Source organism: Epinephelus fuscoguttatus, linkage group LG6 (genome assembly GCF_011397635.1).
Source record: "Epinephelus fuscoguttatus linkage group LG6, E.fuscoguttatus.final_Chr_v1".
NCBI classification, from domain to species: domain Eukaryota; kingdom Metazoa; phylum Chordata; class Actinopteri; order Perciformes; family Serranidae; genus Epinephelus; species Epinephelus fuscoguttatus.
In genome coordinates, this window is record NC_064757.1 from 39,606,556 (window position 1) to 39,633,821 (window position 27,266).

Below are 27,266 nucleotides of genomic sequence, written 5' to 3' on the forward strand. Positions count from 1 at the left end.
TTTACAAACTTCTAATGGAACAAAGGTTTTTTTATGAAAACTGGGTGTTTATGTCCGTGGGACGTGGCAGTCTGGTCCCACACCAGAATAAAAGACCAAATACTTTTGCATTGATTCATTCATTTCATTGATAGGTTTGGTGTTTATGGCTTTGTTTGTGAGATGAGGAATGGGGACATTGTCTTCCTGTGCCAGAGCTGGAATAAAAGCGACATTCATGAGAAGTAGAGTCAGAAAATTGTGACATTTTTGCCATGAGATTGATGCAGCTGCACAGGTTGTGGCAGAACTTTTAAGATTGATCATTATGGAAAACATTAAGTGCTCATAACCCACTGTAGCAGCTTCTATGGTCACTGAAAATGGCTGCAATGGAGTGTCAAACATAAATCAGCTCACATGAAAACATCAGGCTGGATATGGAATTATACTGCAACTTCTTCTGTGGTGGCTACAGAACTGTTGGTGATGATAAAGCAACTTCTTTTACTGCTAAAGTTCTTCTATAAGTGGTGTTACTTGCGATAATACCACTGCTACTGTAGCCACCATCACTGTGATTAACTTACCACTACTTGTACAGTGGCATGTTTAGTACATACACGCTTTCAGCCATGCTTGTTGTTGCCATGGGTAACAGTACGATATCAGTATGTCAGTAAGCTGAAATATTGCGAGTATCACGACATGTATTTTTAAAAATTAATAATATTAAAAATTGTTCAGGTACTATTGGGAATGAGATTATATGACACACCTGTACTTTGAACGAGAGCTGCAACGATAATATGAATGTTCGATTAGTTGTCAAGTATTAAATCAAATTTGATAATCGATCGAGTTTGAGTACATTTTTCAGGAAAAAAAAAGTCAAAATTCTCTAAATTTGGCTTCTTAATTGTGAATCTTTTGTGGTTTCTCACAGTAAACTGAAAATCTTTGGACAAAACAACACATTCAATGACACCATCTTGGGCTTTGAGAAATACTGATCAACATTTTTCACCATTTTTTTATATTTCATTGATCAAACAAATAAACGGCAGATAAACTGACAATGTAAATACCTATTAGTTGCAGCCCTACTTTCAACCACATCTCATGTTCTTGATTAGCCAGTAGGATTGGTTCAAGAGACCCTCGCTCCACACTTCAAAATGGACCCAGTTCCATTTCCCAGTGATGACTGAGACGTAGCTTAAAGCTCAGAAAAAGCCAGTGTGGAAATTTAAGTGTCTTTTTTTTGTCACACAAAGTACTGCTTTTACTACTTTCATCACTGATGCTGTCATTGTTAACAGCTGTCACTGCTCACACTAAATACCCAGCTTGCTCTCTGTTTATACCAAACAAATGTCACTTTTACTGCTGATGAAAACATGTAATGGGTCACATCCACTGTGAATCACTGTGTTTTAAGGACAACAAATGTTAGATATTCCATGAGTCGTTCTCTTTTATCAATAAGGTTTTAGGAGTCGTGAAAATGGAAATATATTCATATTAAAAGGTCTCATAGTATTGCTTTTCTTTCAATTTGAATGTGAAAGAAAACAATTAAAAACATACAATACAAGGAGAGGAAATATGTAATGAACCTTCCATTCTGTTGGTAATTGTACTTGGCTGTGTTGCGGTATGTTTGGATTCAGCTGTGGTGTAAACAGAGCTGAAATACTGGCCTTAATGGATGCGTAGTAGTGTGTGAACTTTGTCACAGCAGCTTCTGACAGACTCACTAAATGTTGCAGTTCCTTCGACATTTCTACATCATTATTGTCCGCCAGCAGAGAGATTTACCCTGATTGCTGTTATGTCTACCTTTTTCACGCCATCGCAGAGCTGAAACTTAAAGGAAAGGCAATCAGCTGTTCAATTTATCATTCCAAAACTACATTTAAGCATCTGGGGTTTTTTTTCCTGGTACACAAGCTGTGAAAATTTCTGTATTAATATTTATGTCCCCGGCAGTTTAGAGCAATCCCAAAGAAAGTTTTGGGTCAGTGTTGGCAGAAGTTGTAATCACATGTTGTTTGTTTGATACATTAAAGGGAAATTTCGGTTTATTTCAACCCGTCTCCTATCGTCCTAAATTTGTTTCAAGTCACTAGTGACATAGAAATAATAGTTAGCATGTTAGCTGTTAGCCTAGATACAGCCGTAGCGTCAGACCTGTTAAAACTTAATTGAATGGGCATCCTTTCAAGTGCAAAGTTAGTCCACTAAACAAGCTTTTTCTCCACAAAGACCGCCTCATATTGTTAGGATAAATGTCAGAGAACATATAGAAAATGACATGTAAACGTGTTGTCTTACCTTACCGGTGTGGTGCCATGTTTGTTGTTTACCAGTTAGCTAAGGCTGCAACCGGTCCCATTCCTTGCAACAGAGGTATTCCTCTTCTGTGGGCACTGGGGCACAGCATTCACAGGTACACCACCGATCTCCAGAGCTAAAGCCTTCCAGCAGTCATTCCTCCTCTGTCATCCTCTACCTGTTGTGCCTCTCTCTCTCTCCTCCTCCGTTCTTCAATTTCAGGAAGCTCTTCGTCAGTGTATTCTGGCTCAAATAAATAAGGGCGGCCATAAATCTCTGCAAAATCAAATTCCTCCTCCACAAAGTCGAAGTCTGGCAAAAAGTCAGCCATTATTCTATAAATCTTTCATAAAATAAATGAATGAACCTTTCAGGCTACTGTCCGGTTCTGCCTTGCAGCTGCTGTGGCTTGTTCTCGCGAGATTTCAGACACGGTATGAGATCGCTGCTTGTTCTCTCGATATTTCGGCCGCGCTTTGGGAAGCAGAGGTAAACGGTAAACACACGGTAAGGTAAGACAACAACTCTGAAGACCACCTAAATGTGGAATGTTAGTATATAGGCTTTCCACATCGAGAGGCGATGGCTTTTCTATATGTTCTCTGACATTTATCCTAATGATATGAGGCGGTCTTTGTGGAGAAAAAACTTGTTTAGTGGACTAACTTTGCACTTGAAGTATGCCCATTCACTTATGTTTTAACAGGTCTGACGCTACGGCTGTATCTAGGCTAACGGCTAACATGCTAACTATTATTTCTATGTCACTAGTGACTTGAAACAAATTTAGGACGATAGGAGACGGGTTGAAATAAACCGAAATTTCCCTTTAAGGAGCATCTGAATTCATGAGTAGAGATTGAGGGGGAAAGGATACATTTGGTTCCCAAAATAATCTCCAAGGAAGATCGGGAGCAGACGTTAGTGCTCATGTATGGAAGCCCAGAGTGTTAAACGACATTATGAAGTAAATAATCATATAAATCAATCGTTGAAATAAGTGAAGAACTTATTAAAACCCAACTCGTTTTCATCATTCATTGTTATACCTTGTGTTTTGGGTTGTCCGTTCGTTGCATTCTCGTGAACGGGATATCTCAAGAATGCTTTGATGGAATTTCTTAGAATTTGGCACGAACATCCACTTGGACTCAAGAATTAGAATTTGGTGGTCAAAGGTCAAGGTCACTGTGACCTCAACAAACATACTTTTGACCATAACTGTAGAATTCATACGCTCATATTGACAAAATCTCACACAAAAGTCTAGTAGAAGAAAATAATGAAGTGATGTAGAAGGTCAAAGGTAGACTGTGGCCAAAGCCCTGTTTTCACCGTGCTGTAAAGTACGATTCCGTTCTGAGCATTTTTTTTTTCGTTTCCACCGTGAAAAGTTGTGGATGGTACCGATGGAACTGTTACTAACTGTCCCCATGTTTGGTCCCCCCTCTGTTGGGGTACCTAGCACACAGATCTGGTGCTAAAAGGTGGAGCTGTGAACACTGCAGTCTGATTGGTCAGTAGAGGACGGTCACTCTGCTCAGGGCTGAGCTGTGTCTGGTTTTGAGGCTCATGTAACCACTGTTCATACTGTGGAGAGTTTTTTAGTTACGTAAACTGTAACTATAAAATGAAAGGATGTTTTGCTGCCTCTTGCAGCAGCTGGAGACTGAGAAGAAAATATTTTAATTAACTGGGCTGACTACCGGCGAGTTTTAAGGTGGAACGTTAACTTGTAATGTTACTCAGTGCATGAGATGACAAGGTGAATCCATCAACACACCTGAAATTTCACTTTGACCATCACTTTAGTTTTTATATGACATACACTTTTAGTAATGAGTGGATCTTCAAGCGTTTATATATATATATTAATTTCAACTAGATTATGTAAACTGCATATATTTCAGTCCTCAATCTGAGGAAAAAAAAAACGTTGCAGAGTGTCGTTCCTGTGGGCAGCCTGTTCTATTTTGCTCTGGAAATGTCGGCGTGCAGCCTCGTTCTGTGGACGATTAACAGACTGATACAAGAGGAAATACAATGAGTGTTGGACTGAGCCGTGAGGGGCAACAACCCCGCCCACATTTAAGAGTTTGCAGTGGAACAGCTAGGGTCTAGGTACCATGTCTGAAGGGTTACTTTTGGTTCCAGAGGTACCATATCGAAAGTGTTGGAAACAAGCTTTAATGTTCCGCAAAAAACACTTCTCTGTCCATTATTCATTGCAGTAACTCAGGAGCAGATGGAGAGACATTTGGTCAGATACTGAATTGGTGACACTGATCTTGTGTGCTCACCTTGAAGCTGTGTTGATTGTTTAGATCGTCTGTGCTGCCTGATTGAAGTTGAGTGTGAAGCATTGTCAACTGTCATGGCTACATATGAGTCTGGGTGGGTATGGATGGAAACTGCAACTTCACTAGTTCAACGACGCATACGACTGCAAGGTGATAATCCTAGTTTGAAACAGTCTTTTGTATGAGACGTCATGTCAATGCATGTCTTAATATCACTTTTTATAGCAACACATTTTATTTCACTGCCTCTCTTCAGCTGCTCTCAAATTGAGCAACCTCAGCTCCTGTTGGTTAGTGCCAGAGATGGGACCAAGTCACACATGTGCAAGTCTCAAGTAAGTCTCAAGTCTTAACCTTCAAGTCTCAAGTAAGTCCCAAGTCATTTTTTCTTGGGCAAGTCAAGTCAAGTCACAGGTTATGTCAAGTCAAGTCAAGTCAAGTCAAGTCAAGTCAAGTCAAGTCCTGTAATAGGTCAAGTAAAGTCCAAGTCAAGTCACCTTATTATTGTAATTTTACCTGTAGAATCTGATTTTAATAAAGTGAAAAGACAAGATATAAGTAACTGTCAGTAAACATTGACTTCATCGCTGCATTGTTTACTTTGCAGGGATGACCCACACACACACACACACACACACACACACACTAACCAAGGCAGCGGCCAAAATCACCCATTTAGCTCATTTAACCCTGTGTTGCTCGTTCATAAAACGTACAGCCGGTCTTGTGATGAACCGGTTGGAATGTTCGCCCACGTTTTCCGGGGTTAATGTTAGCAAATAAATTAAAAAACAGGTTCCACCAAACCGACCCACCCCCGTATCGTATCAAGCTAACGTTAGCTAACTACCGACTAACCAGATAATATTAGCTAATTGACAAGCACTTACTGGGCAGAATGGCTCTTCAAATGACGAACAAAGTTTGAAGTTGTCGCCTGGCTGTCTGAGATGTTTATGCCGCATGTCTTGCACTGTGCTGTTCGTCTTTTTTGTCGTAATAATGGTAATTCCGAAAGCCGAAGACGATGACTCTCGGTACCCCTCCCGCTGACATGTTGATGCCTATCTGATATAAGAGGGCCTGTTTCTCCAATAAACACGTAAGGTACGTAGAGAGGGCATGACTGATTGACAGGGTAGTGATCCAATCATGACAGCGCCATTCTCAGCCTGCGCTCCTACCGGGTAGTCAACATTATTTTTTAAATTAATTTATTAATTTTATATTCTAACCGAAAACATGATGTGAATAACACTCAAGTCATTCAAGTCATCGTGTCTCAAGTCAAGTCAAGTCCCGAGTCTTTAACTTCCAAGTCCGAGTCAAGTCTCAAGTCTTTTATTTTTTGTCAAGTCAAGTCACAAGTCATCAAAACAGCGACTCGAGTCGACTCGAGTCCAAGTCACAATGACTCGAGTCCCCATCTCTGGTTAGTGCAACAGTTTGTTGAGTGCTCTTTTCTTTTCCTGTATTTGTTTGTATTTTGGCAAATTAGCACCATTAAAAGTACGCCAAATCAGCTACTGGCCCTTCCTGCTTGCAATGTACCCATGGATGTGCATATGACTACCTCTGGATTACTTTGATACTGGAGAAAACTTAAAAACATGATGGTGCTCAGGCAAGTTCTGGACTTAAAAAGAAGGTCTTTTTTCTGATTTCTTAGCAGCTGTAATCCAAAGAGAGTCACACACTGAATCTAAAAATATGTGCATCATATCTGTGAATTAAGAGTTCTGCCTCTCAGAAGAGAGAGTATGATTTTGACTCAGATTCACCTAACACAGCCTCTCCTTCAACTCTCCCTCTGTGGATGCTTTCCTGAGTAATGTCCATGTCTAACAGACCACATCCTGTAATTTCCTGGTGGTTAAACTGCTACAGAATGAGGAGTTAATTTACCGCGGAGCATATGCTATGATTTTTATCCTGTCTGAATGTGGTTTAAGTTAGTTAAGTTAGTGGTGATGTGGGAGGCTCTGACTTGGCTCTGTGTCTGCTCTGAAGCAGACAAGGTTCTCTCTTCATTAATAAAATGTGCCAGACTCTCTGTCTATGAGAGTGCTGATAAGCCTGAGTGCTTCTCAGATTTTCAGGTCATTTATTCTCCAAAAATCTCCAAGAGCAGAGAGCAAGACAGGGGAACGTTTGTCCGAGTGAGGTGGATAATGGAATTATCATGACACCAAATCAAACTCTGTCATCATTAAAATGAAATGACATTTCATGAGTTCAGTTGGACTTATCTCTCCAACTATTTTACTAATTCATTTGTCCACTATATTTACCACAATTAATTCATGTGATTTATTGTATAATGTTTTTTTTCCTGGGTTATTGAACACTTGTGGGTTCCATCTACTCACAGTATTTCTTAGTCAAATTTCACTTGGATACACATTTTTTTAACTGTAATTGACTGAAGTGTCATCCTCATTTAAATGTAGATTGTCGGCTATGTTGGCCATTTATGATCATCTCAGCAGGGACGCAAGCTTTTAATTTGATCAACTGGAGATGACAGGACTCCAACAGGGAGGACTGAGCAGAATCCTGGTGGAAATAAACACAACGAGAGCTGTCACATGTGACAAGAGACAGTCTTGTGCTCTGTGAATGTTTCTGCATTTGAATTATTGATGGGAAAAGATTCAGTGTGAAGCTGCACTGATTGCAGTGATCACAGGAGGTTGTTAGTGTGAGCAGTGTTGTCATCAGATTCTGTTGAATGTATATATGTAAATGGAAAGGAATGATTTTAACAACCGCAATCAAGATGCTGCGATGTAGAGAAGCTTTCCATCGTCATAACTGATGGGCAGGGGATCAGCTGATTAGTGTGAATGGGGTGGATCTGATTCATAGACTGCAGCGATGCCTCGCAGACAGCCTGTCACTCAAAGCAGCACCACCCTTAAATATGCGTAACTTTAAGCCTCAATAAAATATGAATAGATAAATTATATAAAGATTCAACCCTTGTGCAGTTGTCATGAATGTTAAATTAGCTATAGAGGCCACAACCATGTTAATTTCTGCTGTTAAGTTGAGCATTTTAACATGATGGTCTATTACGATTGATCACTTTTGCAGCCACCCCCAAGTGGCCATTTTCGAAACTGCAGTTTTTGGCACTTAAACGTTGGCTTCATTTTTCAGCCCCAGAGGTTGCCACTTGGCTTACACCATTAAGAGAAAGCTGGACTCCCTGCTGTCACTTCCTCCCCTTCTCTCATGTCTTTGACATGCAGCAGCACAGCACAGCCGGGGGTGGTAAACAAGGTGTGCAGTGATAAACAACATGTGACACCCATAGATTAATTCACTCTTTCACTCTGTTAAAGGATAACTTCAGTATTTTTCAACCTGGGCCCTATTTCCCCATGTGTATGTGTGCGTATGATTCATAGGTACAACTAGGTACGTTTTAAAATTGTTTCAGTATTGAGGGAGGCGGATGCAGCCGGGAGCTCCACCACCACAGAAATGCTTAGTAAAGCCTAGACTTCACTGTCTGTTCTTTTTTTTTTGTTATGAGATGTTCGTCTTGTGTTGTCTGTTGTTTACATGGCTGAAAGCTTTCAAAATATGCGTATTGCTGATGCTGCATTGGCTGTGATAGACAAATCCATGTACACTTCCTTTTGGACCAATCACCGTACATTCACATCACTCAAGGTTCCTTTTGTAAATGGTCCTGCACTTGCATAGCACCTTTCTATTCTTCCGACCACTCAAACTGCTTTCTACACTCAAGTCAAATTCACCTATTCACCCACACACTTATACACTGGCGGCTTAGGCTGCCATACAGGGCGCCACCAGCACTCACTCACACACCGATGGAACAGCCATCCAGAATAATTTGGGGTTCAGTGTCTTGCTCACGAATACTTCGACATGCGGACTGGAGGAGCCATTGATGGAACCACGATTTTCCGATTAGTGGACAACCCACGCAACTTTCTGGTTTACACTGACATGATGAACTGTAGTGGAGCCAGCCGCCCCTCTGTGCTGGGAGTGTAGCAACCACAAAATAGGGAAAGAGGGTGTTTCTAAGAACTACGATTGAGCCTGGTTCTTGAAGTGCCAAAATGTTCCTCTAGTCTGAAAGAGCCTAATGTCACCCTGTGTATCTAAAAATGTGTTTTTTTTAAGTTGTAGTTGATATGATATGTAGTATGATTTTAATTGTTCTATTTGGCTACCACCTGGCAATGTTAGCCAATTTTGAAAAGCTTCCCCGCAGACACAGGGAAGGCCAGAGGAGAGTAATGTGGCTCAGACTCACTTGTCGTCACAGTATCTTGCACTCCATGAGACCATGATGGCATGCTGCTTGTGTCAAAGCAGCAAAACTGGGAAAACCAGCAGCAGGTAGTGAAGATGCTGTGGTAAACTCTAATTTTGTTTTTTCACAGCCAGCAACATTGCAGGAGTCAGGCACCACGAGCAGTGTGAAGTATGTCCCAGCAGCAGTGTATGAATGAACCACACAGCACAAAGAATAATGCAAAAGAATCCTGTTAATACATAAAACAACAGTCTATTTAAAAGTGGTTCAAACACATTTTCAGAATCTAGGTCAGTTTCGGATGAATTGAGCAACAATTTCACAGTGTTTTGTTCCTGACTGCATTGAAGTCAACATTCTGAAGAATGCTACCGCTCAGATTTGTGCTTCTGGCTGGCGCCCTCACCGTAGCAATCGCTGCTGAGGCTCATGGATATCATGGTGTTCGGAGCAATTCACCACATCAGACTGATGTAAAACATGAGAAATCTCAGATGTAAACTATTATTTTTTAACCAGTTGCAATAGTGAGGTTGTGGTGTAAAATAATCAAGGCAAGTCCTCTGTTTATATGATAATGTTCAGATAGTTTAGATATAAATTTACATTAGAGAAAATACTTCAATTACTGACTTAGCTGTTGTGTTTATATCAAGTGGGAACCTCTGGGGCTTAAAAAGAAAAGCCAATACGGAAGTGCCAAAAACTGCCGTTCTTTGAACGGCCACTTGAGGCTGGCTCCAGATACCAGTCAATCCCCACAGTTACCCATGTTACCAACTTTACAGCTGAAGCATGTTTACAGTCTGGTCTTTCAACAATTTTGGTCTCTGAATTTTCAAAGAATCGACCTGTTTACATTTTATTAGGGCCAGCTGTGATGCCAAACTTGAGGCTTCAACACGGTAGTCTCCAAACCAGTGGGTGACATCGTACCAGCTACGTCCACAATTTTTACAGTCTATTGTTAACATTGACATGAACTGTAGTGGAGCCAGAGCTGGTGGGATATTCCCTGGGTTCAGACCTTTAAATCTGCCCACTCCACTGAGATAAGGTAGACTGATACGACTGTCAGTGTGACACGAAACAGCAGTTTGTCTGCTAAAATAAAAAACAACAAATGAGCACAGTGGGAGTTCTAACGATTAGCCAATCAGTGCCACAGGACTGTTGCTGATGTCAGCAATGGCTACTGCCAAAATAGATGCTGCTATAGAGGCTGTGCTAAACCAACGAGTCTTCTTAGTATATCCTGACATTGTAGTTTGTTTTACTTTGCTCCACTACATTTTTAAAACCCCAGGAAAACAGGTATGTTGGCATGGCTACGCCTCAGTGTGGACTTTAAATGACGTTAGATCCAGGCAGATGCGTTGGTCTCTCGTGATTGGTCGGGGAGTGGACCCAATTTTAGACTGAGGATGGAGACAGCATGTGACGCATTGACAGTTCTGTCTGATATGAGGCATGGAAGCAGAGTGAACATTTTCGTAGATGTAGAGCACAGTTTCAGTATTAAACATGAATATAGACCAGCAGTATGTAACAAAGAAAGCCATCTGTGGCTTGTGCAGCTTCACCTTCAGAGGATATTGAATGAAATATTACATTCAAACAAACAATGAAAAAAATATTGCACCCTCTCCTTCTCTCTCTAATAAAGGGTTAACATCGATCTTGGTAGGTGCCGCTGTGAAAAATTATTTGCACTGTGCAGCAGAGCCATCACTGCCATCCTGGCTGTGCTCATCTCTGGTGATTTTTTTGGTGTTGATTGGATATATGCGTCATACCTTGAACCAATCTGGTCTCTGTCACGTCCTTTGATTAGAGGATTGTAAAACTGGTTTTCCAGACTCCCTCTGGGCGATAACACTGAAGGAGTGATTGCTCTATAACGAGCACTGCTAGAATTCCTCTGAGCAAGGCACATCCTGCCTTTCAGGAGCTGCCCTGCTGTGTGGAATTGCCTTAGCAGGTGTCATGTGTGTTACTTAGTAGACTTTGAGGGCATTTTCCCAGAACTTTACTTCACGTTACACTTTTTCTGACTTTTAGATCAATACATGTGCATTGACTTTGATGACTGAACTTGACTGAAGAGCACATTTTAACATTTTCATCTGTAGTATTGATCACACTGCAGAGACAGCAGCTGATGATTTGCAGCCTTTGATATTGTTGCATTTAATGTTAGTGATTCTGGAACCTTTGAGTGAACTTACACTCACACGGTGCTGCTTTTCCTGCAGGCAGTGTTTGAGAACTCATAATCTACTTGTAAAGGGCTTCACAGGGGAGACAGAGGAGGCTCAGAAAGCACTGCTGTTTTCAAAAGTACCTTTTTTTCTTTAACTTACAATACTGGTGCATAGAAAGACACCAGATGGCCAAAAGAATGTAGACACTTAAAATGTAAGATATAATATAAAATATTCTCAACTCTAAAAGTAAAGTGGTGTAAACTCACAACGCCACATCATAACAGTGGGTCATATGTAGATCATCTCTGTTCAGTGACACTTTAAACCCTTTCCAGTGATGCTGTGACTAGTATTGGTTTGAGTATCACAAATGGCTGAGAATGTCTGCTCCTGTTGCTCTTTAGTCTCTTGTCCAGGTGTCCTCCATGTTTCACCGATGTAGCGTCCACCACAGCTGGAAAATATATCATATAGCACCCCAGTCGTCCTCTGCCGATCAGCCCAGAGAGAAAGCTTTTAGATTAACCTTTAGATTAGAATATGTTGTCACAGATAAGTGTCCCTAAGGTTAAGACTGAATCTCTATGCTTGAAACGTACCTCATGTATGACATCAGTCGGGTAGACCTGGCTGCAGGGATTTGCTCCTATTTAGCCACAAGAGCATGACTCCAGCTCAGCTGCCAGAGGAAAATGTTGGATTGTATGTTTCTGCAAACTATGGATAGAGTACATTTGTACATTTCATACGTAAAGGAAACTTAAAGGAAACCATTTCTGTGTTAGAAACCGTGGATAGGGCCATGGAAAGCAGTTGTTTTTTACTGAGACATTGCTGCGTTTTCAACTGCTTTTTAGCTAATTGAACTGGGTCAAGCCTTAATTTGATCTCTATTCAAACTATTACCAAATGTTTTTTGTGCCAAAATATAACCACAACGTTGTTGAAATATAACATTTGAATGTATCTGCTATACAATGACGTACAAATGTGAGGTAGCTGTGGTTTGCATAAACCTGCAATGCCAACATTTATTTTGGGGATTAAGCTGATGGTGCCGTCTCAATCAGCAGGTGGAGTTTTCCACTTCTTTCTGAGCACTAAGCACTTCTCCTACAAGTTGTCTTAAAGGGTTTAAATTGTCCTGAACTTTGAAAGTGCAGAACAACAATTTTAATCTCAGCTGCTTTTTCCAGGGTAATGAACAAACTTTGAATCTTCAGTTTTGGAATTTGACAAGCCTTCAAACTCATGGGCCAAAGAAAGTGGTCTTCTTCGGATGATTTTCTGTCAGTGTTTCAGTTCATGCCACAGGTGTTCAATGGGGTTGAGGTCAGGGCTCTGTGCAGGCCAGTCGAGTTCTTCCACACCAAACTGGGACATCATTTTTTATGGAATGTCTCTCTGCACAATGGTATTGTCATGTGAAAACTGAAAAGGGTCAACAAGACTGTAGAATTGGTGGATGTCCACATACCTTTGGCCATATACTGTATTTTCCAGCATGGTTTTGATCAGGGTTGATTTCTCCTCCAGCTGATGGTGAGGGAGCGTTCTCAACTTCTGTTAAGGTCACCTTGACTGTGGGAATGTTGCCTGCCGCAGCCTCGCCCATCACAAAAATTCATCCCGCCGTTTGTGGAACAAGATTCTGAATAAATAACTCTGAACGTTTTTGCTTAATTTCCCAGTTTTAACAATTCAGTTCGTAGAAACTGGATTCTGCTGACACTCCTGCAAGTTAAATAGCCACGAGCATTTTCTGTTTTTCTATGAAACATTTTTTTGTGATATGAGATGCCAAAGAAAGCAAACAGAAGAAAGAGGATTACACATGGAAAGGTGCTAATAATCATCCAGGACATTGTTTCTTTACAGAGCTCCGCTGGATCAACAGTTTGATCCATGGAAGAGATTTGTATCTGCAAAGAACTCTTACAGATTGTGATGATGTCCAAGATTGAAAGTTAAGAAATTTACCATAAAGGCGTCTCTTGAGGGACTCAATGATGTATCCTCCAGTACTTTTAATGAAGTTGAAAAGCAGTTTAGTTCCATTAGAAGGTGCTCACTTTTATCTTGTAAAATATAGACAGCAGTATAGATTCCACAAATTGAAAATATGAAGTCAATTAAGTGAAACGTTTGAAGTTATTTAGATTTCATGCCGTTTGAGTTTTCTGCCTGTATGCTGACAGGTTTCTAACACAGGGTAAACATCTACAAGAATGGATAGAGGAGAGTGTCCAGAAATATAAGAGCCATGCTGATGTGGATGTACTGAGCTGTAGTAAGATCAAACCAATATATTAATCGTACAAAAAGGGGACAAAAAGTTTATTAATGCATTTTCCCCTCTTGTTTTTGTTGTTTCTGTTACGTCTGCCAAGTGTAAGGTTGTAGGGGATCATGCATTTGGTTGTGTATGTGCGTGAGTGTGTGTATCTGTCTGTCCGCAGCTAATCTGAGGCTTAAAGTTATAGCTGCTGCACAGCGATGGGTCAGGTCCGGGCATTTTTAGGCAATTCTGAGCAACCTCTGGAACCTAAGACGGTCATCTACCGCTCTGAGCTAATTGGCAAGTTGCAACTCAACAGTGGCTTCACAAATTGAGTAAGCCATTCACTGTTGTGTAGGAAAGCAGCCATCCGTGCATGGAAAGGCAGATTTGAAACCACTGTAAAAAATTCAGTTATTAAGACAAAAATCTGAAAATACACATTTAGACAGCGTGGAGATGGTGGTAATTTGTTTGTAACAGTGATTGATTTGCTTCATAAGTGAAAAACTGATGTTTAAAACTGCCATTTTTACATTGACTCCAATTGTTCACATTAGAGCAAAATTCAAAATGCTGTCAAAAATTCAGTTTTTGAGATAAAATTCTTAAATTTGCCACACATCATCTTCCATGACTCTAGAATTTTGTCTTTTTTTCATGAACATTGAAGATTTATTTAGCAAGAATTTGCATGTATATGTTTACAGTACCGTTTACAGTCAAACATTTTGATGCACTGTTGGCTCAATTTTTGATAAATCAAAAATCTGAGAAACGTAGTTTTTGTAGGACAGTCTGAAGATGCTCTGTAGCAAGTTGTGGGAGGAGATAGGTTTAAGAAGTTTTACAGATTTTGAAAAAAAAACAGTGATGAACTTCATAATTTTTAATAGGTTTAAATGTACAAAAGTTTCTTCAGTATTGGGGCTACAGTTTGATGAAAGTTGTGAAGTTGTAGCACGTATGGTTGATTTGTTGTGAATTTTCAAAGTTTTGAACTTTAGACGCTTGCTGTAGCGCCACCATCAGGACTACTGGCTTGAGTTTACAGCTGAGGATATCTGGCGTGAGACTGGACCTTTGTGCAAAGTTTGGTGAGTTTTCACCCATGTGAAGTATGATTTCTTCGGAACAAGAAAGAAGAAGAGTACCTACGATTACAATAGTGATCCTAGGTATTATAATTAGCTTAATGTTTTCACATATACATGACTGTATGCTCCAGGATCCCTTGTGGTTGAGATGATTCATAACTTAAAAAATTGAAAAACTTGTTTTATTGGCTGTTTTATACCGACTCCTCACTCCTCTCATCCTGTTGGTAGGGGCTGCAAGTTTTTCGGGAAGTGTCTCAGCTAAAAACAGCAAACTTTACTCTATGCTGCCGGCCATATTTTAGGTTTTGTCATGGCTCAAAAACTGACATCTTTAGAAAAGTTTGGTTTTATTTTGAATTGGATCATCTGCAGATAAATTACCATATCCAATATGTTATGATCTAGTAAAGTTAGGCACGATACCAGATGAATTAGTCTCCGAGGGACTGTTCAGCCGGGCACAGCTGCACTGCTTTTTGGGGGTTCAGATAACTCTACATCTGAGATGTTTTACTGTCTAGACCGTCAGATTTTGTTGATTTTGTCATTTTTTCCTTGATATTTGTGCGTCTACCTCGTGCGTCTCTAAACATGATTATTTTATTAAATTTCTTTTTTGTCAAACTTAGACCACAGAGATAAAAACTGCTGTATTACTGAAAGAAACTTCTCCAGCAAGGTCTGAAGGTCTGGTCTATAGAGCATCTTTTTTTGTATGATCACAAAGTGGATTAAGGATGTTTATCCCCAATGGATGTCAGAGATGTTGCTTCTCCAGGAATTGTGAGTCATGCTGAAACTAGACATATGCGTGCTGTGTCTATTTGTGAGTGAATTATGTCTCTGGGCTAAATGGTTTTTACACAAATTGCTTTGGTCAGACGCTGAGCATAAAGAGAAACATATATGAGTGTCCTTAAAGTGCTTAAAAAAAGTTGGAAAGCTGCAATTGTGTAACAACCGAGTAAACTCCAAATTAAATTAGCATTTCAGCAGAAATCATCAATTGAAAAATTGCAGACTATGTCAGTAATGATTCTGAGATAAAACAAATCCCACGCCTCAGCCCTGCATCCATCCTGACAAAAATCAAACATTTCCATCTCTCCCTCTCAGTGTGTATACTGCTGATCCCCCCTGACAGCTCAAAAGAACACTCAAGCAACAGCAGAGAGATGCTCACTGTGAGCAAAGGAGTTTTCTGCAGCCAAAATGATGCAGGTATAAATAAATGGAAAACGTGCCTGGAATCAGAGTGGGCAGGAGTATGATTGTGTTAGTGGTAAATTGACACATCTGCTCGGTCAGTGTCATCTCACCACTTTCTGTTCTCCTGTTTGGAGGAGGAGGAGAAGTCTCCAGGGTCCAGGTTTCCAGGTTTCTGCTGCATGTGGCCGTTCCTCCAGGGAAGCTCAAGTAATTTCCACAAACTTTAACATGTTTCTAAAAAGTCACAGGATGTTTGGGGAGAGAGAAGGCATAAATGCTCATTCAGCTGTGGAGTGGACTTAACCCCTTTGTTGTCTATCTACAGAATGTCTGCTTTGATAATAATAATAAGACTTGGTTGAAACCTAGTACATGGCTGGACCGTGTATCGTCAATGTGTATCGCGTAATTGTAACAGGGATAATCAGCGGTAATTAACTGAAACGAGACTGTCCTTCTCCAAATTGCAACCACACAGGGCGTTTTTACAAGCAGAAATTACAACACCTGTATATTTTTTGTTCGGCGGCAACCTCTAGTGGCCGTAGTCATTTAAACAAAGGTGGAAGTCAGACGATGTTAAGAGGGTGAAAGTTGATGTAGGGTGGAAGGGAAGGAGGGCAAGTGGATGGGTCAAAGAAGCACTGGACTTAAACTCAGGAGACCAGTGTTTGTGTCCTGTGTGAAAACAAAAGTAAATGTAGAGATATTTTAACAACGACACTTAAAAGTCAAAGTATGTCACGTGACATTTATCACGTGTGATTTCATGTGTTGTATGTCACTAATGATACGTTATCTTACCATAGTAACATTTTAAGCCAAACCATTATGTTTTTCTAAAATAGAGGAATTTTTTTTGCAAAACCTAACCATGTAGTTTCATGTAGCTGCAACCGTCTCATAGCGTCACCAACATGGTTGAAGCTGTGACCGTTAACAGTCATACTAGCTATTCCATTACCCAGTGGGAACTACACTGAACATTTACTACCACTTGACAGCTCTACTTTTCCTCTCTGCTCTGATCATCAACACCAGTCTGGTGTGATTCATCATTAATCTCTCCAGCTCACTCGACCCGCACTACACTCTGAGCCATTCCTTAAAGGTACACTGTGCAGGAATTGTTGGTTATTGTTTGAGAACACAACAGTCAGACTTCACTCCTCCTCTGTAGACTACACTGCAATCTAGACCTCTAGATTTTTGTCTAAATCTAACAATTGCTTTCATTAACAATGAATCTAGTAATTATTTTATGATCTGTTCATTAATAATTTATTTTTTTAAAGTGCAGGAAATGAAAAAGAAAAAAAAAAAGTCCAATCAGAATCCCACGTGTCCAAAACCAAATGATATATCCCGAACTGCTTTCTTCCACCTCCGCAACATTTCCAGACTCCTCCCATCACTGTCCCAGTCCAGCACTGAAGCCTTGGTCCACACCATTGTTAGGTCCCGTATTGACTACTGGAACGCAGTTCTCTCTTGCCTTCCCACCAAACTCATTAACAGGCAAATCATTCAAAGGAGTACATCCCCTCCTGCCCCCTGCGCACTTCCTCTGCTGGTCTCCTGAATATTCCCACCTCATGCCTCAGCACAGTGGGTGCCAGGGCTTTCAGCCGCTCCCCACCTTTTTACAGTCTTGCTGATTTTATTATGTGTCTGCCCAATTCACATCTCTTGTTCTGTATGTTATTTAATGCTTTGCTTTAATACTCTTTAAATCAAATTTAGTATTATTACATTCTTTTTATAAATTACGTAAGCCATTAATTTGTTGTTAAAATTGTTGGTGAGTGACTTTCTGTTGGTCGACTGATTGATTAATAAATAAATAATAGTTTCAGCTGTAACAATTTAAAGAGGTTTAAATGCTACCTGGAGCACCTTTAATAGTCAGGTTATCACACACAAAGACAATCAGGCAATATATCACATGTAGACGAGCAACCCACGTACTGTGCCCTCACATGATGTAAAGGTGAGGGTATATTTTTCATTCTGACACACACACACACACACACACACACAGTCATCACAGTCATGCTGACGGATGTGTGTGTGTGTGTGTGTATGTGTGTGTGATCCCAGGGAAATGAGGATTACAGTGAGCGTAAATGTGTGGACGCCTCAGTGTGCCCCTGAGATCTGATCTCCTGTTATCTGGCCCGACGCCCAGGTGAGGGATTCACCCTCTGCAGCACTTGGATATTAGGTTTTATTTTCACACGGTAGTGAAAATAGAGTGAGAAACTAGCAAAAGGCTTCACGTCTGACAGAGACACAAAAAGAAAAAAAAAATATTCTCAGCGAGTGAGGAAGAGATCTAAATGGTGAGAGGAAAGCAATGATTTATATTTGTCACATAGATGTGTTAAGCAGAGTGGGGGCTGGCTGAGTGTGGAGGAATTTGGTGAGCTGGCAGGAATGAAAAACATTCAGGGGAAAAGGAGACACTAAAGCAGAAGAGAATAGTCTGGAGTGTATAATCCTGCTATATTTGCAGGAGGGAGTAAACTGAAGACTCGGGAAGTGTAATTGGCAGCAGGAGGCAGATGGGAGTAGGATGCTTTCACCGCTGCCAAGCCGCTTGCTGCTGTAATTATTAAGCTAATCACTATTACAGCAGACAGTTCACCAATGCGGCTGAGACAGAGGCAAATCTCAGGAATGTTTGGTGCTGATTAAATGCAAAAAGTTACTATTTCTTTCTGTGAGACTTACTGGACATATCTCGATGCAGCTCAGAGGCATGGTCAGAAAAGTTAAGTATGCAGAACACATTTCAGAGGCTGTGAAGAAACAGAAGTGGGGTCAGGTAATTACTTCATATATTGTAGTTAGCTTCATCTTGAATTGTCTTTTGTCCAGGCGGAGGGAAATGAATGACGTGAGCTGCTTGGTGGATGTGTGCAATGCAAAGTAGGGCACCGCTAAACGCAAGCATGTGTGCTCAGCAAACCTTGTGCGAATGAAAAGGTTTTTGCAAGGTGCCTGAGTGCAAGGCTCGCTCTTTATGCTTTTGTGTGGAGCTTGAGCGTACACCGCCTGTCCGCCAATCCTTCCCACCTCCTCACTCAGAGTGCAGATACTGTACTCTGTTGTGAGAGGATCAGCAAAAGCTTTTCTTTTCTCCGGGGCTCAGGATTCCTTTGATTTCCAGGAGAAAAAAGCACCACAAAAGCTTCCAGAGGTATGCATCAGACCAATGGTGTCTGTGAAAGATGAATGCTGTTTGACCAACTGTTTCCAGGTGAAGCAGATGGAAGGTTTTGTGTCTACCACTGAGCTTATGCCAGAAGGAAAACTGGAACATTGTGTCACTTGCTGGCTTTTGATCAAGATGGTACTCTGTTATATTTATGGTCATAAGTCACAAGATAAAAGATGACTCCAGGGGGATTAAAGCCATAAGGCTAAGTGAACTTGTGAGGATCAGCAGTGGCAACAAGTGACACAACCTGCAGGAAGGATAAGCACTCACTTCATCTCTGAATTACCTTTTTAAGTGTCACCAGCAGCTGTTGGAGTGGAGCTTCTCAGTGGTTATTAGTAGGATACGGGTTGCTTCAGCTTGCTCCATGTGTTGGTAGGACCCAAATGCCATGTTCATGTCATGTAGGATTCATTGCAAGAAAGTGCCCCTAGGAAAGGAGTTCATGTACCTTCGACCTTAGTTCACAAGTGGGAGTAAAATGGAGCAGATTGGTGCAGGCTGCAGGCTCATGCAAGTTGTACTGGAGCGTTGTAGTGAAGAGCAGGGTGAGCCAGAAGGCAAAGCTATCGATTTACCAGTCCGTCTAACCTTCACCTCTGGTCATGAGCTTTGGGTACTGACTCACTGAATTAGATCGTGGATACAAGCAGGCAAAATAGGTTTTCTCCACAGGGCTGCTGGGCTCACCCTTAGGCTGCACTCACACCAAATCAGGCGTTGTGGCAGTTAGCCTCAGGATTGTGCGCCAGTGTGGGAGTGTTACTTAAATGGCCCATTTGTAGGGGAGTGGAGGGTGGAGACCAACTCTAAAAAAGCCAATCTTCTCATCTGAACGAGCATGTTGGCATAAAAGATCTGTAGAAAACCTGTGGATTATTGTTACTGTGGTATCTTTAGTGCCAGAGAGCTCTTCTTTGTAGGATAGTAGCTGTTAATACATACTTTGTTTTTTCTTTTACTCACTATAGTATTAAAAGAGACTGTGTTACTCGTTCTCATCGACTGCAGGTGTGTGCAGTTCTTTGCTGGTTATGTTATTGGCCACAGCAGCTTGAGGTCAGGTTGCATTTCTGCAAAAGTTGATTCTGTTTCTACGTTTTGCTGCATTTTTTTTTCTGCATCCACTGTGGCCCCACAGCTGCAGCCTAGACGCACTACTTGCAATTGGTTCAAATAATTTAGAGGACCTGGATTTTCGCTGCTTTATTTGGTGGATAAAGAGGTGAGGAGCTCAGACATCCAGAGGGAGCTTGGAGTCACAAGGAGCCAACAGAGGTTATTCGGGCATCTGATCAGGATACACTTGGGCACATTCCCCTGAAGGTTTCCAGGGTTAGTCCAACTGTTAGAAAAATTCAGGGTAGACGCAAAACATGCTGGAGAGATTACATAACTCATCTAGCTTGAATAGGCATCCCCCAGCAGGAGCTGGAAAACATTGCTGGGGAGACAGTTGTCTGGATTACCTAGACTTTCCAACAGTCAGAGTTGACCAGTTTTATGCATCACTTCTTTCCCTATCTAATGGTGAACCCACAAAATCTCAAACAACCTTGGTCATGTTTCATGTCTAATGCTTTGACTCAGCTGCCAGTGATCATTATACATTACAATCATAAACAGACATGGCGTTATTTTTTCTTAAAAGAGCGGGGGTGGCTGTAAAATCAAGTGTATTAACATGTCAGAACACGCGCACACACACTCGTGGGATATACAACTGCCTTCCTCAGCGTAGCTTCACTAGAATTAACTATAGAAGAGAACAAAACTCGGGGAATTAAACAAAAATGGCTGCTGATAAATAAAAAGGGCTATGACACTGGGACAGGTGAAAATCTGTCTCTCTCCACACCCCCAAAGAAAAACTAGTTTTCTCATTATTCTTTCACAGCATATCACCAACTCAGCACATCTACAGCCAGTGACTTAACATCACTAACCACCACAGACCACCCACAGTTACCAGTTTAAGATCTCCTATCCAAGTCGGAGCTGCAGTTGTTGGTGTGCAGCCAATTTTTGGTGCTTCACAGCTGTTTTCTGTTGTTTGTTGCCAGCTGTTTTTCTGTTTGTACCCTGATGAATCCTGAGCACCCTTAACCTGTATCACACCATCCACAGCAGCTGTATTTTGCGGCTAATTGTCGTTGTGTACTTTGGGCAGATAAATGCTTTTTGTGTGTGTGACAATGCTGAGATCCAAAGTTTGTGTATTTTCTGCTCTGGCAAGCAAAAAAATGTAGTAAAAGTAATTCACTGCTGTGTCTGCTGAGCTTTATTTACTGAATAGCTTGTGTTCTGACACCTTGTGATCACAAAGGAATCCTCAGAAGAAGTTAATGGCTTTTCTTATTTTACCCTCGTGTTGTTTGCTTTCTTGGTACCTGCTCCTCAAATCATAAAGAGCACGCATCTGCAGTTTTCAGTCCCTCCTTCAAACATGATTGAGCTTAAAGAATAGAAAAAGGTACATCGCCATCTGATTTGTATTGTTGGGATGTGAGGCGTGTGTTCTGAATACAGTATGTGGATGTGAGAGGTGTGTTTAGTGATAGGAAAAGCAATTTACCTTCAGTGATTCAAAACATTAAAGGTTATCAGGTGTTTGTTTAGTGAGGACGTTCCTCCAATGTTGTAAACAGCCAATGTAAGAATAATTTTTGTGATGTCAGAGGTGACGGGGAACACTTAGTCTCTTATCCCGTGTGTGTGTGTGTGTGTGTGTGTGTGTGTGTGTGTGTGTGTGTGTGTCTCAGTGATAGAAAAACTACTTAGATACTTTACTTTAAGTCACAGCCCGTGGGAGCAACATGAGGCTCAGCGCCCCACCCACTATACACCACTTCACTGACTAGAGGAGCTGGAGATCAAAGCGCCAGTCTGATTGGCAGATGATCTGCTCTACCGCCTTGGTGACAGCTACCTATCTTTTGAGAGATGGCAACTTTTTTGTTGTTGAGTGGCACTCTATTACCCCTGTGTTTCACTGATACACCCACAGCACTTCCAGAGGGTTCAGCAGTGATTCCTGGCGTCCCAGGTTCACTCTCAAAATGTCATCTGCTCACTTTTGGGGCCCAGGTGGAGTCGTTTCTGCTCATCTATAGCCTGACTGCTCTTTTCAGCAGCTCTGGAGAAGTAGACGAGAGAGACGACTGGGTGCTGTGTATGTACAAATGTAGATCAGAATCTTGTGTCGGGTGCTCGTGGAGAACGGGAAACAACAGGATCCACGGGAGGGCAATCCAGGCACTCCAGGAAATATTAAAAAGCCTTTAAAGAGCCAACATGTTCGGACCACTGCAGGGCTTTCAAAACGTACAACACAGGTATGGCCCCACCTATTTAGTGGCAGGAATCAATCAGAGGCCATGGCAGGACCCATTTAATGGCATGGCAGGTGAACCAAATAGACAAGAATGAAAAAGAAGTTAATAAAATACAGTGACATGAGATAAGATACCCAGAAAAAACACATTTAAATTATACGCACTTATATTAACCCATAGGCTGTGAGAAAAATAGTGAAGCTAGTGAAGTCTATATCCTGATTGAGAGGTGTTTGACTCCTTTCCTTGAACTCCCATTTCCTGGAGTTGCCTTGATGTTGATTTGGCTGTGAAGTCTCTGCAGATACTTTGTGCTACTGAGTAGAAGAGAAGCATGAAACTGCATCATGTAAGCATGTTGGTTTTTATGTAACAAGGAACTAGCTGCTATAAGAGTCAAATAAATGCATTGGAGTAAAAAGTATATTTCCCTCTGAAATGTAGTGGAGAGGAAGCATAAAGTTGCATCAAATGTAAATAGTCGAGTAAGTTACAAGTACTTGAGTAAACGTTCTTAGTTACAATCCATCACTGGTGTGTGTGTGTGTGTGTGTGTGTGTGTGTGAGAGAGAGAGAGAGAGAAGCTTTGAAGTCTTATGCAATGACTAAGTGCTCAAAATCAATGCAGCATGAATCCAAAGATAAAATACAACCACACACACCCCTTCCTCTGCAGTGTGATCAGTTAAGTACCTAATTCTATAACAAAGCTGATCTCATGCTCCGTCTGATATTTCTACCCGTCTCCATTTAAGAACAGGCACATTGGGAAGATTTTATCCACATTGCCTCACGTCTCCAGAAGAACGAGCCCTGAATGCGCCTGATGAGTTCTTTCCATCTGAAACCTGGTGATAATTAGTGACTCCGGCCCGAGCCAAGGATCTGGAAGGAGGGTGGAAAAGATCCTTGGAAGCACTGACCAATATTTTGAATCGAGAAACGCTTGGTTGTGTGTTCTCTCCTGACTCGCTGTGATTCATCCAGTCCTTTTCCAAAAGTCACATGGCAGCTGGAAGGGGCTCATGAGCACCTCTTTCTTCTTTCCATTCAGTCTGCCTGCTAGCTGGAGCCAAATACCTCAAATTCTTGTTGCTTGTTGTGATACTACGTCCACTGTGTCCTTTATAGGGAACCCAAAAATAAAATAAAAAAAAGAGAGAGGATTGCAGCTGTTTATGAGACACAAAAATAAGATTTGTGTGCTTGGCTTTCCCCAGTATTGCAACACTTCAGCTTTCATCGCCTGACTTGAATGTTTTTGCATTGTGTAAGAATCTGAGAGCTGCAGTAACTCTGCCCACATGTCTGGAAATTACACCATCAAAGAAATAAGCCAGAACTTGTCTTGTGATGAAGTGTTGTTGTTGTTGTAACAGTTGTTTGAGGGGTTTCATCTCAAACACTGCTTTCTGCTGGTTGTTTATGATCAGTGACGGGAAGTGAAGGGTTTATACAGCCCACATTTATTTCTACTTTTTGTACTTACATTACCCAGTTTTAGCTCTTCTGCCTGACCAGGTTATCATTTAAGTAGAAATTTGTTAGTGTCAGACTGGAGTGACTTATATATGAACATTCAGTCTTTTAGGAAGGTTAACTATTCACCAAAAATTTAATTTATTGTTGTACTTAAAGCTGGTTGTTAACATGATGCTCACTAAATTGACATCATAGTATGTCCACCTTTTATTTACAACTCCACTGCACTGTTCTCATCATTCTTGAAATACTTGTTCTGTGATTTATTGATTGATTTTCGGTAGAAAAAAGAATTTTTACACACTGCTAATTAACTGTTTTCCAGTGCTTTCAGTTACAGCTTACGTCGGGTTCACACTACATGATATCAGCCCGATTAAAGCCGACACAACGTTGTACGGTGTCGGCTCCAATTGTAAATGACGATGAGCGTGTGAATGAGTGTGTGTGAATAGTGTGAAAGTCAGGAGCCCTAACTTTGCAGCAAAATGTTGGGACCAAAACAAAGCTGGATCTGGGTCTGACCAAGGCCCAGTCCCATTTCTACCCCTTAAATCTTCCACTTGGTATTGAGTGCCCTTGTTTGCGAGATAACCCTTGATGAGGGAAGTGAGAAATATTAGGGTAGAGATCTTTCCCTAAGAAATGAGACACCACTTAATGAAACTTAATGCATACGTCACACGTAGTAGCGACGCAAGATACAGGTAGTCATTCAGGATTGAAAATGCCAGCTCCAGCACTTGTGTTACAAGACACGAGACTGGGTTCTTCACGAGTGCCTTTGCATGCGCATAACTATCCCATATTGAATAGGATAATGGTAGGCTCCTATCTTGTAGGCTCCTGTTGGTGTTCATGTAATCACTGCAATACTACCCAAAGAGGTGCATCGATTGCAAACAGCGATTTACGAACATTCATATTCTAAACCAACAGTATGAAATTCCTTGTGTGTGCATCAAGCAAACATAAACCAACACGTTTTGACATTTTTGCATGCTTATTGGCGGAAATATGTATTTACAACTATACTGTTGCTTTTTGGTGGTGCCGAAGTTGCTGACTTCGCAAGGTGTTCTGGGAAATTTCATCTTCCACTTCATTGAAAGTGTGGGTCGGGGCTCCCTTGGAATCAAGGGCGAGTTTTAAGTGTTGGAAACCACTTCCACTACCTCAATTCTGTTTTGGGACGCCACTAGCCTAAACGTGAACGCGCACAACCAAGTGCAAGTGGGTATTTCTAGGGGAGATGTGGATACTGGGACAGGCCCCAAGACCGGCTGCACTGTCATCTCATATAGAGGCATCAGTATTAAATTGAGACTATGTAATTACTGGTTAAAACTACACATGAACTGTACTCAAGACCACCTTTTCAAGTGGACTTGAGTATGTAGAGGCGTACTGTGCCCAGGTACAGTACCCAGTGTTCACCCTGATCAAATGAACTGGACTTTTGGTTGGTTTGGTTGTACTCAGATCCAGGACCTGGATCTCTTTAAAAGAAACTAAATGTTAATTAAAGTAGGGTGCATTAATAATACAGAGATTTACATATAATTTATCATGACCATGGAAGGCACAATAACTTGTTTCATCATACATTATATGTAACATATCAAATACTATATGATATATGATCACGCTTCTGAAATCAAACCTACACTCTTGAGTATAATTTGAAATAAATGTACATTTCAGCTCGTTATATCTGTACTGAAGTATTGAGAGAAAGCTCTTGCTTTTCACTACATTCACTACTAAACCCAGCGACCATGCAAGAGAGCAGAAAACGTTTGGATTGACAAGAGGCGGTGCTGGTGTTGGAAAAACCTGCAGACTCCCAAAATTGCAGTGTAACATTTTCATTATTCAATTAGTTGGTCAGTTAGGGAGGTTGTGGGCATGATCCCAGTTACATTGGATTGTAACATAAGAAATCAAGATAAGAGATGAACTAAAAATAAAAACAAAAAAAGAAACCTCTGCTAAAACTCTACAGTGTTAAAAGTTTGTTGTTTTTTTCCAAATAACTTTATTTATCTGCATCCAGAAGAAACATAGTGATAGACAATTATGCAATATGTGCCAGATTCAAGTAAGTACAGTAGTGCATGAACTAAAACTCCAAAGTTTTGTTGTAGTTTTCAAGACATTCTGTCATCTAAAATAAAGAAACAAACAGGGCCAAAAGTTTTCATGGTGGAGGTAAAAATAGGCTCCATTCACAATCTTACATCACCTCTAACCTTTGAGTCATTCTTCAGTATTTCAGTTTCCTTCATTCCTGTATTTTATCAGTCATGTTGAGCAGGCAGAGAGTGGAAACAGTTTGTCACTTGACCTTTTCCACGATGACATTGGGTTGTTTGTTCTTTGAGAGAAAGAGAGAAAAAAAAACGGATGCAGGTCACCAAAATATATTGAACTCCCTGAAAGGAAATACAGTGAGCATTTCTTCCAAAAAGGCAGTTCGCACCCCTCCATGAATGAAGCCTAAGTTTGGCTGCATGTTGTAACTGACCGACCCCAACAAGGCCCGCCGTTGTCTGCATCAGCTCTCACTCTCTCTGCCTCTCTTAACTCGCACACAAACACACGCCACACCAGTCTGATAGTCTGTTACTCAGCAGCACAACTGCAACAACAGATAAGCACATTTTCAACACAGAGACTCTATATGAGTGTAAACAGGTTAAAGGAAGAGTGCAATTTATTTGATCTTTTACTGAAAGTGAGAGAAGATTGATTTCACTCTCATGTTTGTGTGCGTACAAAGCTCAAGTCAGGACATGGTTAGCTCAGATTAGCATAAAGACTGGAAGCAAAGGGAAACAGTGAGCCAGGCTCTGTCCAAGTAAAGAAAAAAGCTCAATATTTAACATGTACCTTGTTTGTTAAACCTGAACATGAACGTGAATGCAAAAACAACAATTTGTGATTGTGATTTTCCTCGAGTAACAGGAATAAAGTAGGTCTGGGCAGCGTGTCAGGCGTTAGTGCTGGTTGCCAGAAGCAGTAGGTGAGCACAGGCAGGGAAGCCCTCAGGCCTGTTCAGGCACAAAAACTACTTGGTTATGGTCTGGAAAAAGATCATGTTTGGCTTAAAATATCCAGTTTTGGTGACACAGTCCCTGCTGGAAATGCTGTGATGAATCGCTGAATGAATCGAATTGTTTAATTTGTGGTCTAGCCTAGCTGTCACTTCATCCACTGTCCCCTGGTTCCCAACCGATGGGTTGTGGTCCGAAGTGAGTAACAGATCCATTCTGAATGGACCTGGGTAAAAAAGACACACTTTATTTTGAAGTACAGTGAATCTCCGGTGCAGAGCTTTTATTTTGAAGTGTCGTTTGCTGATGAAGAGTGAGTGAACAACGAACAGCTTCAGAACAGAGACAGCAAACTAGCTTGATGACATGGCCAAACGCAAGTATGACGCTGAATATATTAAACTGTGTGGACATTGAACAAATGACAAAGGAGAAATCTGGAGACTTTTCCCCTCGCAAA

The 27,266-nt window shown here is 41.1% G+C and overlaps 1 protein-coding gene across 1 annotated transcript in view; it reads left to right on the top strand.

The window, feature by feature from the left end:
* Window positions 1-27,266, top strand: part of adamts3 (ADAM metallopeptidase with thrombospondin type 1 motif, 3) — a 222,900-nt gene that overhangs the window by 47,775 nt on the left and 147,859 nt on the right. The gene's annotated exons all lie outside the window — the stretch shown is intronic.